Genomic DNA, 13,569 nt, shown 5'->3' on the forward strand with positions numbered 1-13,569 from the left:
GTCCGCCCGCCCCACGATTGTCACATGGCTCATCCTTACTCATTCGGTGGATTGCGACGAGCTTCATTTGGCGCGCAGGATAAACCTTCTGGTGTAACGTTCATAAAATTTACGCACTTTAAAACCCACCTGCAGAGCTGATAATCAAATAGGAATACCCTTGGGCATTATATGACGAGATTTGAATACGACAGTACGACCCTTGAATACGATGGTACGACCCTTGGTTATTATGCTACGACCTTTGATCACGAAGATATGACCCTTGAGTACGACGGTATGACCCTTGAGCACGACGGTAAGACCCTTGAGCACAACGGTACTACCCTTGAGCACGACGGTACGACCCTTTAGCACGACGGTATGACCCTTGAGCATGATGACCTGGCCTTTGAGCTGTTAGATTAAGGGCTTGGGTCAGAAAACCTACAATGATGAAAACTGACAAGAAACAATCTAAGAATAGACACTGTAACTAAATAAGTGTAATAACTATCACGTATGTAAGAAAAAACATTGAATAAAAAGATGATGTACACTCGCACCAAAAGGTCTCTGCCTTTTTTTCGTTGATACAATCTGAAACACTGGACGAACAATTGTGATCACTTTGGTGCCTGGCTTGTGTTGGTAGGCCTGCTATTCCCGCTGACAATTGCTAGTTAGCGCAATTACATCTCCCTTGCATTTGAATTATGTGTGTATATCACTACACCATCGACAGGAGAGTAATATGATAAATGTTAATATAGAGAAAATCATATGAATGATAGGCATACAGTGGGCAAAACTGCTGCTGACATTGTCGGGGAAATCGTATTGACCACACGACACACTTCAACCATGCAGTCATGCACTGCCAGACAACACGGACAAGTGGCAGTTGCTAGGTAGTAATTGCAGTATGACATGTTGGGGTTAGAAAGAAAATATATTACTCTTATACTCTGTGTGTGGTGTGGTAACACAACTGTATTAATAATAATAGCGTGATGTTGAAACTGTATTGATAAATGATACTCAAAAATATTCTACAGTCAGTATTAGTTCGTAATAACCAAGGTCCTATTGACATTGATGGAATATTACAACGAAATATGCACTTATTGGAACAGCTGGATCACATTGTTACCCACTGATCTAGTGAGTACAACACGCTGTAGTAATACTGTTGAAGTATGTTTAATGCCCTCGAGATGGTGTGGGAGGAATATGCAATCCAGGCGACTGGTATGAACAGCCCAGGGGGTTGTTACGAGTGGTTAGCCAAGCGTCGGGTATACGAGGCGTCGACCACGAAAACGAAGTCATAGGTTATGTATCACAACTGCGTCAGATATGCAGTCACTGGCTGTCATATGTGTGGTGTTGACACAGTTGTTTACTGTACATTGTAGGAAATAAGATCAATATCAACATAGGTTATAGAGTGTATGGCTATCAGTGTTTTGTATAGACGCGCCCACCCCACTGCACTAAGGATATTATCTAACCTCCGTGGCATAGAAGCCACCAGCTTCTGTGTCAACGTCTGGTCCTCTTAAGTTGTTGCCAGGCCATCAATACCCTGTCTATGACGGCTGCTCGGCTCCGGTGGAGGATTGGATCATGCCCTCATATCTTGGGTCATGGCAGACCGGTCCAACCTGTAGTATTGGGGGCTCAGGTGGGGGGCGAACTTGGAGGGTGTGGCGGAAGCGTTATTTCTGAAACCAACTTCTCACGACCCGTGATCGGGTGTGTATATGACGGGGGGGCTGTTATCATGTGGTGCCAAAGGTTGTATCAACGGAACACCACACTGCTCTCACCGACCTACGCCGGGAGAAAGATCTTCCTCCAAAATCTCCCTCACCGACGTGTTCCCCCCAGTCGACCGTGCCACACCAACATGCCACACACCTCCGCCCGCCTCCCTGCAGCCACCTAGGTAATGCACCACTCACTTTGCCACTTCTGCCACCACTACCTCGCCAGCCGGAGCACAGGTTCCACATCATAGTACCTGTTAACAGACTTCGAATGGAGGTCTGCCCATTAGACGTTGCTCATATTTAGCTAAATAGATAAGAAAAATAGACAGATTTTCATGGTAGCGAACACGACGTGGCATCACCACACATAACAACGGTTTTCAAACGCTACTGCTGTACGAGGCGTTGCCAGTGAACCACCAGTCATTTAGTGCTGTATGTCAATTAATTGCTTCATGTTTTGGTCTGGGTATGACAGTTTTAGATATGATACCACAAAACGTGTCACTAACAGAGTGGTAAAACTAATATTTAACACATTACTATTACTCGTCGCTCTATACTATATTGGAGGACACGTTTAATACTGTTACAATGCGAGCAGCGGAGTGCGGAAGGAGTTGTATAATTGTTGAATAACTTCTGGTCTACAGTTAAATGTATTTTGCTGTGATTTATGTGAATGTACATTATTGTTACCAGAGAGAGAGAGAGAGAGAGAGAGAGAGAGAGAGAGAGAGAGAGAGAGAGAGAGAGAGAATGTTTCCTTTGCGTTGGCCTTGCGACAGACGCATAGCAACACATCTCGTCGCAGAAAATGACGTTGTTCTATCTGAAGGTGTGGTGTGGTGTGGTGCTGATGTGGTGTGGTGGTGGTGTTCGCATATTCTCGTGCATTATCATGACACTCCTCTTCTTCCTTGTTGTGTTCAGTTAGCGAGGGCAAGCAGGTAGGTAGGTGTACGACCATGCAGGTCGTCAGTGTAGGGCCTGTGTATGAGTGGCACAGTGGAGGAGCTGAGGTTGGGCATGGTGGTGGTGGAGGAGGAGGTAAAGGCATTGTCACGGTGGATGGCATCTCTGATATTAGCCCCATCTGTAGTGCAGTAGCGGCCAGGCCGACTGACCGACCGCTCTGGCCAGGGCTTGCCCATGATGAGGGAGGGAGCCAGGGCTTGTCCATGATGAGGGAGGGAGCCAGGGCTTGTCCATGATGAGGGAGGGAACCAGGGCTTGTCCATGATGAGGGAGGGAGCCAGGGCTTGTCCATGATGAGGGAGGGAGCCAGGGCTTGTCCATGATGAGGGAGGGAGCCAGGGCTTGTCCATGATGAGGGAGGGGAGCCAGGGCTTGTCCATGATGAGGGAGGGGAACCAGGGCTTGTCCATGATGGGGGAGGGGAGCCAGGGCTTGTCCATGATGAGGGAGGGAACCAGGGCTTGTCCATGATGAGGGAGGGAACCAGGGCTTGTCCATGATGAGGGAGGGAACCAGGGCTTGTCCATGATGAGGGAGGGGAGCCACTGTCGACGTCTGACCCACAAGACTATACATTAGAATGATGAGGAATGCAAAGCCTTCGTCCTTTCTCCTTGTTGCTTAGGCCTGTGTCGTGTAGGCTGATGAGACCGCCTCCTGTGGCTTGTGACGTCGCTATAAGTGGACTTAACCACATTGTTTCGTCATGTTTGATGTCCCGTTCCGTTATCATCAGCACCTAACATCAGCTCATATGTTCTCTGTCTGTCACCTCACCATATCAAGTGGTGATATGATGTAGATTACTGTCATTGTATGATCATAGAAACAAAGTCAGTCATTTCGAGTTACTTTCATTATAGAACAGAAACCTACATTCGTCAGTCATATCTTTCCTTAATCCTGCTTCTCTGTTAACTCAACTCAGCAAATCATGCATTACAGTCCTGTCTGGCAACTCTCAACCCTTACGTTGCAACTTATTGTATTATTTACGATTAATCTGTGGTCACCATTGTAGTAAATTGTCACCGGTTTTACGTACGATGTTGTTGTATATTCTATCCAACCTCATTGTATTCTACGACAAATACATTATGTAATGCAGTTATCATCATGTCTTTATGGGATGCAGCTCGCGGTCAGAAGTAACAACCATCCATACATACCCAGTTGCTCCACATCTCTAACGTGTCATCATTACTACATACATAGCAGGACCCTGGGGAGAGGGGAAGCAGAGACTTATTGGTGTGACTGTACGTATGAAAGTGACGAAAAGGTATATAAACATGATACAACCATAGGAGACATGATACAGCCATAGGAGGCATGATACAGACATACGAGACATGGTACAGCCATAGGAGACATGATACAGCCGTAGGAGACATGATACAGCCATAGGAGACATGATACAGCCATAGGAGACATAATACGACATGACACAGCCATGGAGATATCATCATCTCATGGCTTTTGATCGTCAAGGAAAAACTTGCTTCCATGTCATGGCTAGACCGAACACTTGGACTACGACATTGATAGATAACCTATTCCCCCCAAAAAAAACACGTGAGATAATAGATATGGTATCTTAACAACCACTGGTACTTTTCTGAGTCTCTTAGTTGTCAATTTGTGAATTATATCAGAGGCAGCGTTGACTCCTAGCGACTCACTCGGGGAACCTCCCACAAAGAAACAGAATCTAAATTCGCGAAGCTTAAGGACATAGACGAAGTAAACCTAAGCGAGGCGGATTACTGTGAGGGTGTGAGGTGCCGTAGCTGTGTGAGGGAGGAGGGTAGATCTACGTGAGGAGGATTACTGTGAGGGTGTGAGGTGCCGTGGCTGCATGAGGAAAGGTGGGGGGGGGGTGAGGGGTTGTGGGATGGGCGCAATAAAACAAATGCAACTCACTGGAAAACATAAACTTTGATCTTAACGAGCAAACTTATTTTTAAGAAAGTTATTTGAAAAGTTAAATTAGATCGTTGGAGAGTAAGAACTAGGAGGGGGGAGGGGGGTAGTTAATATTATTATGGGACATAAGGAAAAATGGGTAGTTAGAAGGGATTGTTTGAACCCTATAATGCTGTGATAAGGGAAAAATATTGAATTCTAGACTGAATTCTTTCTAAAATTCCATGACTCTCACTCAGAAGTATAAGTCTCCGGATTCTGATGGTGCCAGCCTCGGGTATAGTAACTTGCTCTTCGCCCAACCTAGCAGTGTCAAGTGGAAGGCTGGCTCATTATACACAAGGGTCGTACCGTCGTGCTTAGGCGTCCTACGGCAGTGCTCAAAGGGTTTCAATATATATATATATATATATATATATATATATATATATATATATATATATATATATATATATATATATTTATCATAGTCGCTGTCTCCCGCGTTAGCTATTTAGCGCATGGAAACAGGCAAAAAGATGGCCCAACCTACCCACATACACATGTACACACATAAACGCCCACAAAACCAACTTATATAATCATTTCAGACTTTTGGTTTATCTTCTATCATAACTTTAACATATTCTATCATAATATCAACATATCTATAGAATCTTGAATTTCGTTTATCCATAAAAGTCCTTATTTCATTGTATTCTAAAAAAGAAATTTTCATTTTAACGTACCAGAGTCATAATCTAAACATATTCATAAAAGCTTTAATTCTAACATATTCTCAATTGTTGTTGAGTCCTTTGATAGCTTCTGCTATTCCCAATCACTTTATATAAAAGCTAAGTCCCACTCCCTTTTTTTCTACTCTTAGAATTGATTCATATGAAGCATTGTAACACCCATTAGAAAACTGTCAAAATGAAATACATAAATATATTCTTAACTCCTGCATCTTCTCCATTAAGTTGCCCCAGGTTGCAATACCAGAGGTTTAAACTTAGTATGCACGAGTTATTATGTGGTCAAAGTTGGTGGGAGTTTTGGAAGGCCCAGCCTCACACCCACTCACCTCACCAACTTAATAACAAGTTTGCTTTGCGCTTCCTAAGTCAGTTTCTGTGGAGGTTTGCCCCAAACTGTGGCAGACATGTTCTGAGTAATGAGGCTTCTATCGATGTCTTGGGTAATATCAAATGTTGGCATATAAGCGAGTTGGGTCTCCTTATTCAAATTAGGTATGATTGAAAGATGATAGATAGCGTAACAGAGAGATAGATTGATTGATGGGAAGTTTGTAAATAGTTTCACAAATGTGTATCAAATTTACATTTGAGCTTGAGGGAAAAACTTTGGTGTTTAGTTTGTTCATGGAAGTTATGTTGACGCTTTTGGTGTGGCAAATGAATATCAGGAATGTGTAGCATGTGGTGCTAAGTGTGGTTGCATGTGGTGCTAAGTGTGGTTGCATGTGGTGCTAAGTGTGGTTGCATGTGGTGCTAAGTATGGTTGAATGTGGTGCTAAGTGTGGTTGCATGTGGTGCTAAGTGTGGTTGTATGTGGTGCTAAGTGTGGTTGCATGTGGTGCTAAGTATGGTTGTATGTGGTGCTAAGTGTGGTTGTATGTGGTGCTAAGTGTGGTTGTATGTGGTGCTAAGTGTGGTTGCATGTGGTGCTAAGTATGGTTGCATGTGGTGCTAAGTGTGGTTGTATGTAGTGCTAAGTGTGGTTGCATGTGGTGCTAAGTATGGTTGCATGTGGTGCTAAGTGTGGTTGTATGTGGTGCTAAGTGTGGTTGCATGTGGTGCTAAGTGTGGTTGACAGTATTAAGTGGGAATGGATATTGGAAAGGCTCAGTAAACATTTATGTCTGTCATAGTGATGAGGGTGAACGTAGAGTTCTGTGGTAATGCAAACATTCTGTTCTGAGTGAACAAGTGTTCTATTTGTTCTGTGTGCTCTTGCTACTTCGTATTTGGTTGGGTACATTCACGATGCTGGGATATGACAGTGAGGCAATCTGCATATGGGACGACCTCCACAATGTAGTCTGCCGGGGGGAGATGGAGGGTCATGTAGAGAGAGAGAGAGAGAGAGAGAGAGAGAGAGAGAGAGAGAGAGAGAGGTGAGGGATGGAGAAAGAACTGATCTCTGGGGGGAACTCCACTGTAGAGATTTGAGGATTTTTGGATGTGCGAAACAAATGTGACTCAATCACTTTGGATTGGCATCTAAATACGAAGTTGGTTTCACAGTGTCGTTGCTGTGGTCGTGTGGTATCAAATATCTTTTGTTTATGGATATGTTAGAGAACGGTGTCTAGTGTTATCTATTGCTACAGTGAGGTAAGGGGCCCAGGCAGTGGTAGGATGATGCCAAATAGGATGTTTATTCTGAGGTATAAGCACAATGTTTATAGGTTGGTGGTGTTGCTTCCTCACCTGAAGATAGGGATAGACAGATGGTGATGCTGGTGACCCAACAGAGGGTACGGGTACACAGATGGTGGGGCTGGCTCACCTGAAGATAGGGGTACACATGTGGTGGTGATGGTGAACCACCTGAAGATAGGGGTACACAGATGGTGGGGCTGGCTCACCTGAAGATAGGGGTACACAGGTGGTGGAGTTGACCCACCTGAAGATAGGGGTACACAGATGGTGGGGCTGGCTCACCTGAAGATAGGGGTACACATGTGGTGGTGATGGTGAACCACCTGAAGATAGGGGTACACAGATGGTGGGGCTGGCTCACCTGAAGATAGGGACACACAGGTGGTGGAGTTGACCCACCTGAAGATAGGGACCAACAGGTGGTGGAGTTGACCCACCTGAAGATAGGGGTAGGCACGTTATCCCGGTACCAGAGTACCAGCTGGACGGAGTCGCCACGGGTGTTGGAGGAGATGTTGCAGGGAAGGACTGCCACCGCCCCTGCCACCGCTACCGCTGGCGTCACAGGACCTGTGGCAGGGTAAGGCATGTGTGAGCTCACGTAGAAACACCTGACGCAAAGGGTCACATGTTAGGACACGTATGTCTGTAGAAACATACCTAGTAAGGTCATGTGTTAAGGAAGGGTCAATCCCCTTGACAGGGTAATTCTCCTTGACAGGGTCATTCCCCTTGACAGGGTCATTCTCCTTGACAGGGTCAGATGTTAAGATAAGTATATATTGGGAGATATTTATACATACACCTGGCAGGGTCAGATGTTATGGCAGGTGTATATGTACCCTCTTAGCAGGTTAAGATGTTAGGTATGATATGTACTTCTGGCAGGGGTCAGGTGTTAAGTAAGTCTACACAACCCTGGCAGGGTCAGATGTTTACGCAAATATGTACATCCCAGACAAGATCAGATATTTAGGTAGGTATATACATACACACCTGACAGGATCAGATGTTAGCCAGTTATGGATAGGATCAGATGTCAAGGCAGGTAAATACACCTGGGAGGGTCATGTGTGTGTCTGATACACACCACACACCGGACTGTGGCAGAATTAGACGAAACACGACCCCATTAACCAGTTAACGACACTAAGTTAATTACGCACGTACTATCAAGTCTACGTACAGGAATTACCGACATCGCCAGTAGGATAAGGGGTTAATTAGCGGGCGATAATCAATTACTGACAAAAGCAATTTCAAGCCAGAGAATCATTAATTTGGCGTAAATGACAGATAGTCATCAACACTTGACAAAGATCGTCTTGAATGAGGTGGAGAGAGTGAGCATTTTTTCCGGCTGATGAATAATGAGGTCATAGGTAAGTAATGAGGTCATTTGTGGATAATGAGGTTTAGGTGAGTAATGAGGTCACGGGTGAGTACTGAGGTCAGAGGTGAATAATGAGGTTTAGGTGAGTAATGAGGTCACGGGTAGTACTGAGGTCAGAGGTGAATAATGAGGTTTAGGTGAGTAATAAGGTCATGGATGAATAATAAGGCCATAGATGAATAATGGGGTCAAAGGTGAGTGATGAGGTCATAGATGAACAATGAGATCTTAGATGAAGAATGAATGACGAGGTCACTCATGAATAACGGAGCTACAGAAGAAATCCCATGAAGGAATGAAGGAAGTTGTGACGGTGATGCGATGTGACGGGTGATTGTGACGAAGTTGTGACGGTGAAGCGATGTGACGGGGTGAATGTGACGAAGTTGTAACGGTGATGCGATGTGACGGGGTGAATGTGACGAAGTTGTGTCGGTGATACGATGTGACGGGGGTGAATGTGACGGGTTTGGGAGGGGTAATGTGACGGGGTGGGGTGAGGGGGGGGGCAACGGTACGAAGGACGTGCACCAATGGTTGTGACGTAGCAAGGTCTCCCTCCTCCTCTGTTACGTCTGGACGCTACGTCCGTCAACCGTCTGTCGGAGTTGTAACAACCAAAGTGGGTCGTACTTACCCGTACAGGGGTTATACTTCCCCATGCGGGTCGTACTTACCCATGCAGGTCGTACTTACCCATACAGTTCGTACCATTCCATGTGAGTCGTACTAAATCATACGGATCGCACCTCCCTAAGTGGGTCGTACTTGCCCATACGGGTCGTACCACCCCATGTGAGGCGTGCTTACTCATACGGGTCGTACTTTCCACATGAAACTTCTTTTCTCCATACACGGGTCGTCCCCATATATTTATATATATATGGGGACATGTTTACCAAATGGCGTCCTAGTTTCGTCTCTTCGCTGTATATCAACTGACCGTTATATTTCTCTCTTGTGTCTCCCCTGATGATGTGATTATTACACGAAAGTGCACTTGGGAACTTTCCGTGTTTCATTTTCCCCGTGGACTCGTAGGAATATATATATATATATATATATATATATATATATATATATATATATATATATAGACTCTTCCTACTCAAGTCGTGCCTCCCACTATGGGCTTTCCCTAGCCAAGCGGGTCATATCTCCCCATGCGGGAGTTCCCATACAAGCCGTTCCTCCCCATGTGGGTAGCGCGTCCCCATGCAGGCCATCTCTCCCCATTCGAACTGTCTCGACCCATTCAATTCGGCCCTTATCACCAAGGGGCTTCGTTTCTTCCCAACTTATAACCCATTCATACAACTCACCACACCCACACCCCCCATTCCCCATTCCTCCCTCTAAATTCCCATTTCTCATCAAACCTCTACCTCCAGAGACTTCGTGAGTAATAGGTCGATGGCATTACATTGAGTACATGAACAATTCGTGGAATTACACTGGTGGTACATGTTTTCCACTGGTGTACATGGGGGGGGTACATACGCTGGACTACATGGGAGTGGGGGGTACATGGGATTTAACTGATGTACATGAGAGTACATTGGATGAAATGAGATTACATGGGGTACATGAGGGCATTACCGGTTTACACTGGAGTACACTCAGGCACATAGGAGAGAGAGAGAGAGAGAGAGAGAGAGAGAGAGAGAGAGAGAGAGAGAGAGAGAGAGAGAGAGAGAGAATATATATATATATATATATATATATATATATATATATATATATATAATTTTCATGTGAGTGTGTTTATACAGTCATTGTTTCGAAACTTAGCCGCTTCATTGTATAACATGAATTTTTTTTGCATACGTTCACTGTGTTGAATAGCGAGTAAATTGAAAAACTGTAATACAATGAGACATCCACATATGAGAACGCAAACCATTCAGCTACGCTACAGTACAGTCAACACAAAAATACAGCATCCGAAATGTAATACCACTCATGCTGGCAAAAATACATTCTCCCTCCCCGCTCTCTCTCAAATTATCTATCTATCTATCTCTCTATCTATCTATCTACCTATATATCTATCTGTCTATCTGTCTGTCTATCTCCAGGTGTATTCAGCTCCCACATCACACATACACACACACACACACCCACACACACCCTATGACGCACACACTCACTCACACACACACCCAAATACACACACACACACACACAACACATACACACCCTACACTCAGTGTGTTGAGTGATGGATCCTTCACGTAGGGAGGTGTGGCGTGGAGGAAGACGTCTGCATGCCTCACACTGGTGGTGGCGGGAGGTGAGGACACATCAGATCGGGATTCCCTGGATGGAAAGATTCGTGTAATGGCCGAAGTTTGTCTCCGCTCAACGCTGACATCTCCAGATACATTTCACCCACAGCAGCTCTGAGCTGCAGCAGCAGCAGCGGCTCTGAGGGGCTGTGATCCCCACCAACTGCTCCAGCAGTTGTGTGCACCAGCAGTTGTGTGCACCAGCAGTTGTGTGCTCCAACAGCTGTGTGCTCCAGTAACTGTGTGCTCCAGCAGTTGTGTGTTCCAGCAGTTGTGTGCTCCAGCAGTTGTGTGCACCAGCACCTGTGTGCTCCAGCAGCTGTGTGCTCCAGCAGTTGTGTGCACCAGCAGTTGTGTGCTCCAGCAGCTGTGTGCTCCAACAGCTGTGTGCTCCAGCAACTGTGTGCTCCAGCAGTTGTGTGCTCCAGCAGCTGTGTGCTCCAGCAGTTGTGTGTTCCAGCAGCTGTGTGCTCCAGCAGCTGTGTGCTCCAGCAGCCCAGCAGCTGTGTGCTCCAGCAGTTGTGTGCTCCAGCAGTTGTGTGCTCCAGCAGCTGTGTGCTCCAGCAGCTGTGTGCTCCAGCAGCCCAGCAGCTGTGTGCTCCAGCAGCTGTGTGCTCCAGCAGGCGGGTGACTCTGAGCTTCATCCGTTGCGCTACTCTGAACAGACAGGAAACTGCGTCGAGGATGGTAAACTCCTAACCCACTCACCACACCTGTCCGCAAACGTTCCGTAATGAAACGTTTATTCCAACGTTTCCACCCCCCCTCCCGCCCCAATATATAATTACCCTCGCGACGTGTAGCGTCCGGAAGCGGCGAACAATGGCTTCATTTGCACACATCCGGCTCTTTAACTCTCATGGATTATGTATTGTGTCATTATAACGTAAGGTCTTCCGAAACGCATTTCATAAATATTAAGCAAATATTATCAATGGAATTATTGAATTGAAGAACGAAATTGTATTTGGGAGATTTTTGTGAATTGTTGTAAACAAAAACATTACGTCGTCTGAGGCAGTGTATATTACCTCTCTGGTTACGTTTTTTTGTGAGAGCGAAGGAGACTTGGTCATGAGGGGTTGTGAGGTGTGTAGTGTGGGTCATATAAAGGGTTATGAGGTGTGTAGTGTTGGTCATGAGGGGTTGTGAGGTGTGTAGTGTGGGTCATATAAAGGGTTATGAGGTGTGTAGTGTTGGTCATGCGGGGTTGTGAGGTGTGTAGTGTGGGTCATATAAAGGGTTGTGAGGTGTGTAGTGTGGGTCATAAAGGGTTGTGAGGTGTGTAGTGTTGGTCATGAGGGGTTGTGAGGTGTGTAGTGTTGGTCATGAGGGGTTGTGAGGTGTGTAGTGTGGGTCATATAAAGGGTTATGAGGTGTGTAGTGTATGAGGGGTTGTGGGATTTGTAGTGCTGGTCATGAGGGGTTATTAGGTGTGTAGTGTTAGTTATTAAAGATCATGAGGCATGCAGATCTTTCATGAGGGGTTGTGAGGCGCATAATTTTGATCATGAGGGGGATATGAGTTATTATGAGGAGCCATGCATGCACCAGCTGCATGGCACTGCATGAGCAAGCCTGGATCCATACCTTGATTAATGAGTGTCTTTTAAAACAGTATTGGTTGTACCAGCTGTCGATGAGGGGGGGTGGGGGTTGTGAGTGATGGTGGTGGTGGTGGCGGGGGCAGTGAAGTATGGAACACAGTGTTGGAGATGAATGCCAACCCATCCATTCAACTGTCAGGGGGGGAAGGAACCTTGTATTGTGCTACCCCTGATCCCACACATGCTGCCTACATGATGCTAGCCAGTGTGGGGTGTGGGGCCAGGCGCAACGCCCCTCTTTCCCCTCTCTCCCCTCTCCCCTCTCTCCCCACCAAATCATCTGTCACATTCGTGTTATTCAAAGATCACAACAGCTAATTTCGAAACTGTTTTTCTATCTTTTTTTTCTTTCTGTTTTCTATTTCCAGTAATTACCACCAGTGAACCATTAGTTCAACCGGAGCTAAACTGATGGTGTAGGTGTTGTGAATTATGCATGATCCAAAGGGTGTTATACATAGAATGATATATATATATATATATATATATATATATATATATATATATATATATATATACAATTTCCCAATTAGGGGAGATCATAGGCTTGCGGTAGCGCTCCCACCTCCCACGCAGGAGTCCCGGGTTCGATCCTGGCTGTTGGAGGTTTGTATGTTATATGGAAGCGCGCATTCATATGCACTATATATATATATATATATATATATATATATATATATATATATAAAGCATTTTTTTTACTCACATTTCTTCGTTATTATCCCTACTTCTTTTTTGACCTAAAGAGTTTAACATCTCGATTTTATTTAGATCAATTATCTGTATTTTCCTACATTCTCATTTGTCTGTTATCTATTATCTTTCCTCCTTCTTTCTCTCTGTTTTATGTCATATGTTGTCTACCTAATTTCCTTGTTTCACTCTTTCTCTTCATCCCGTATCTTACCCACATACAGCACTACTTCATCCTTCTTGATGTTGCTTACATCATCTCGGTGGTGAGCGCTACGCGCTAGCCCTGCCTTTAGCATAATAGCTTCATAAGTAGTCGTATGTATGTAAGTAAGTACTCTTTGTCTCTCACTCCATTACCAAGAGATGAAAATGATGATGGAATGAGAGAGAGAGAGAGAGAGAGAGAGAGAGAGAGAGAGAGAGAGAGAAACTGACTGACCGACTTATCTACTTACGAATACTTATGAAGACATTATGACCAAGGCCGAGCCAGCGCGTAGCGCCCACCGCAGAGATCATACAAGCAACATCAATAAAGAT

The 13,569-nt window shown here is 45.1% G+C and overlaps 1 pseudogene; it reads right to left on the bottom strand.

Moving 5' to 3' along the window:
- Positions 1 to 13,569, bottom strand: part of LOC139765028 (protein turtle homolog A-like) — a 115,088-nt pseudogene that overhangs the window by 37,556 nt on the left and 63,963 nt on the right.

The sequence above is a fragment of the Panulirus ornatus genome, chromosome 52 (assembly GCF_036320965.1).
Source record: "Panulirus ornatus isolate Po-2019 chromosome 52, ASM3632096v1, whole genome shotgun sequence".
In the NCBI taxonomy this organism is placed as follows: Eukaryota; Metazoa; Arthropoda; class Malacostraca; order Decapoda; family Palinuridae; genus Panulirus; species Panulirus ornatus.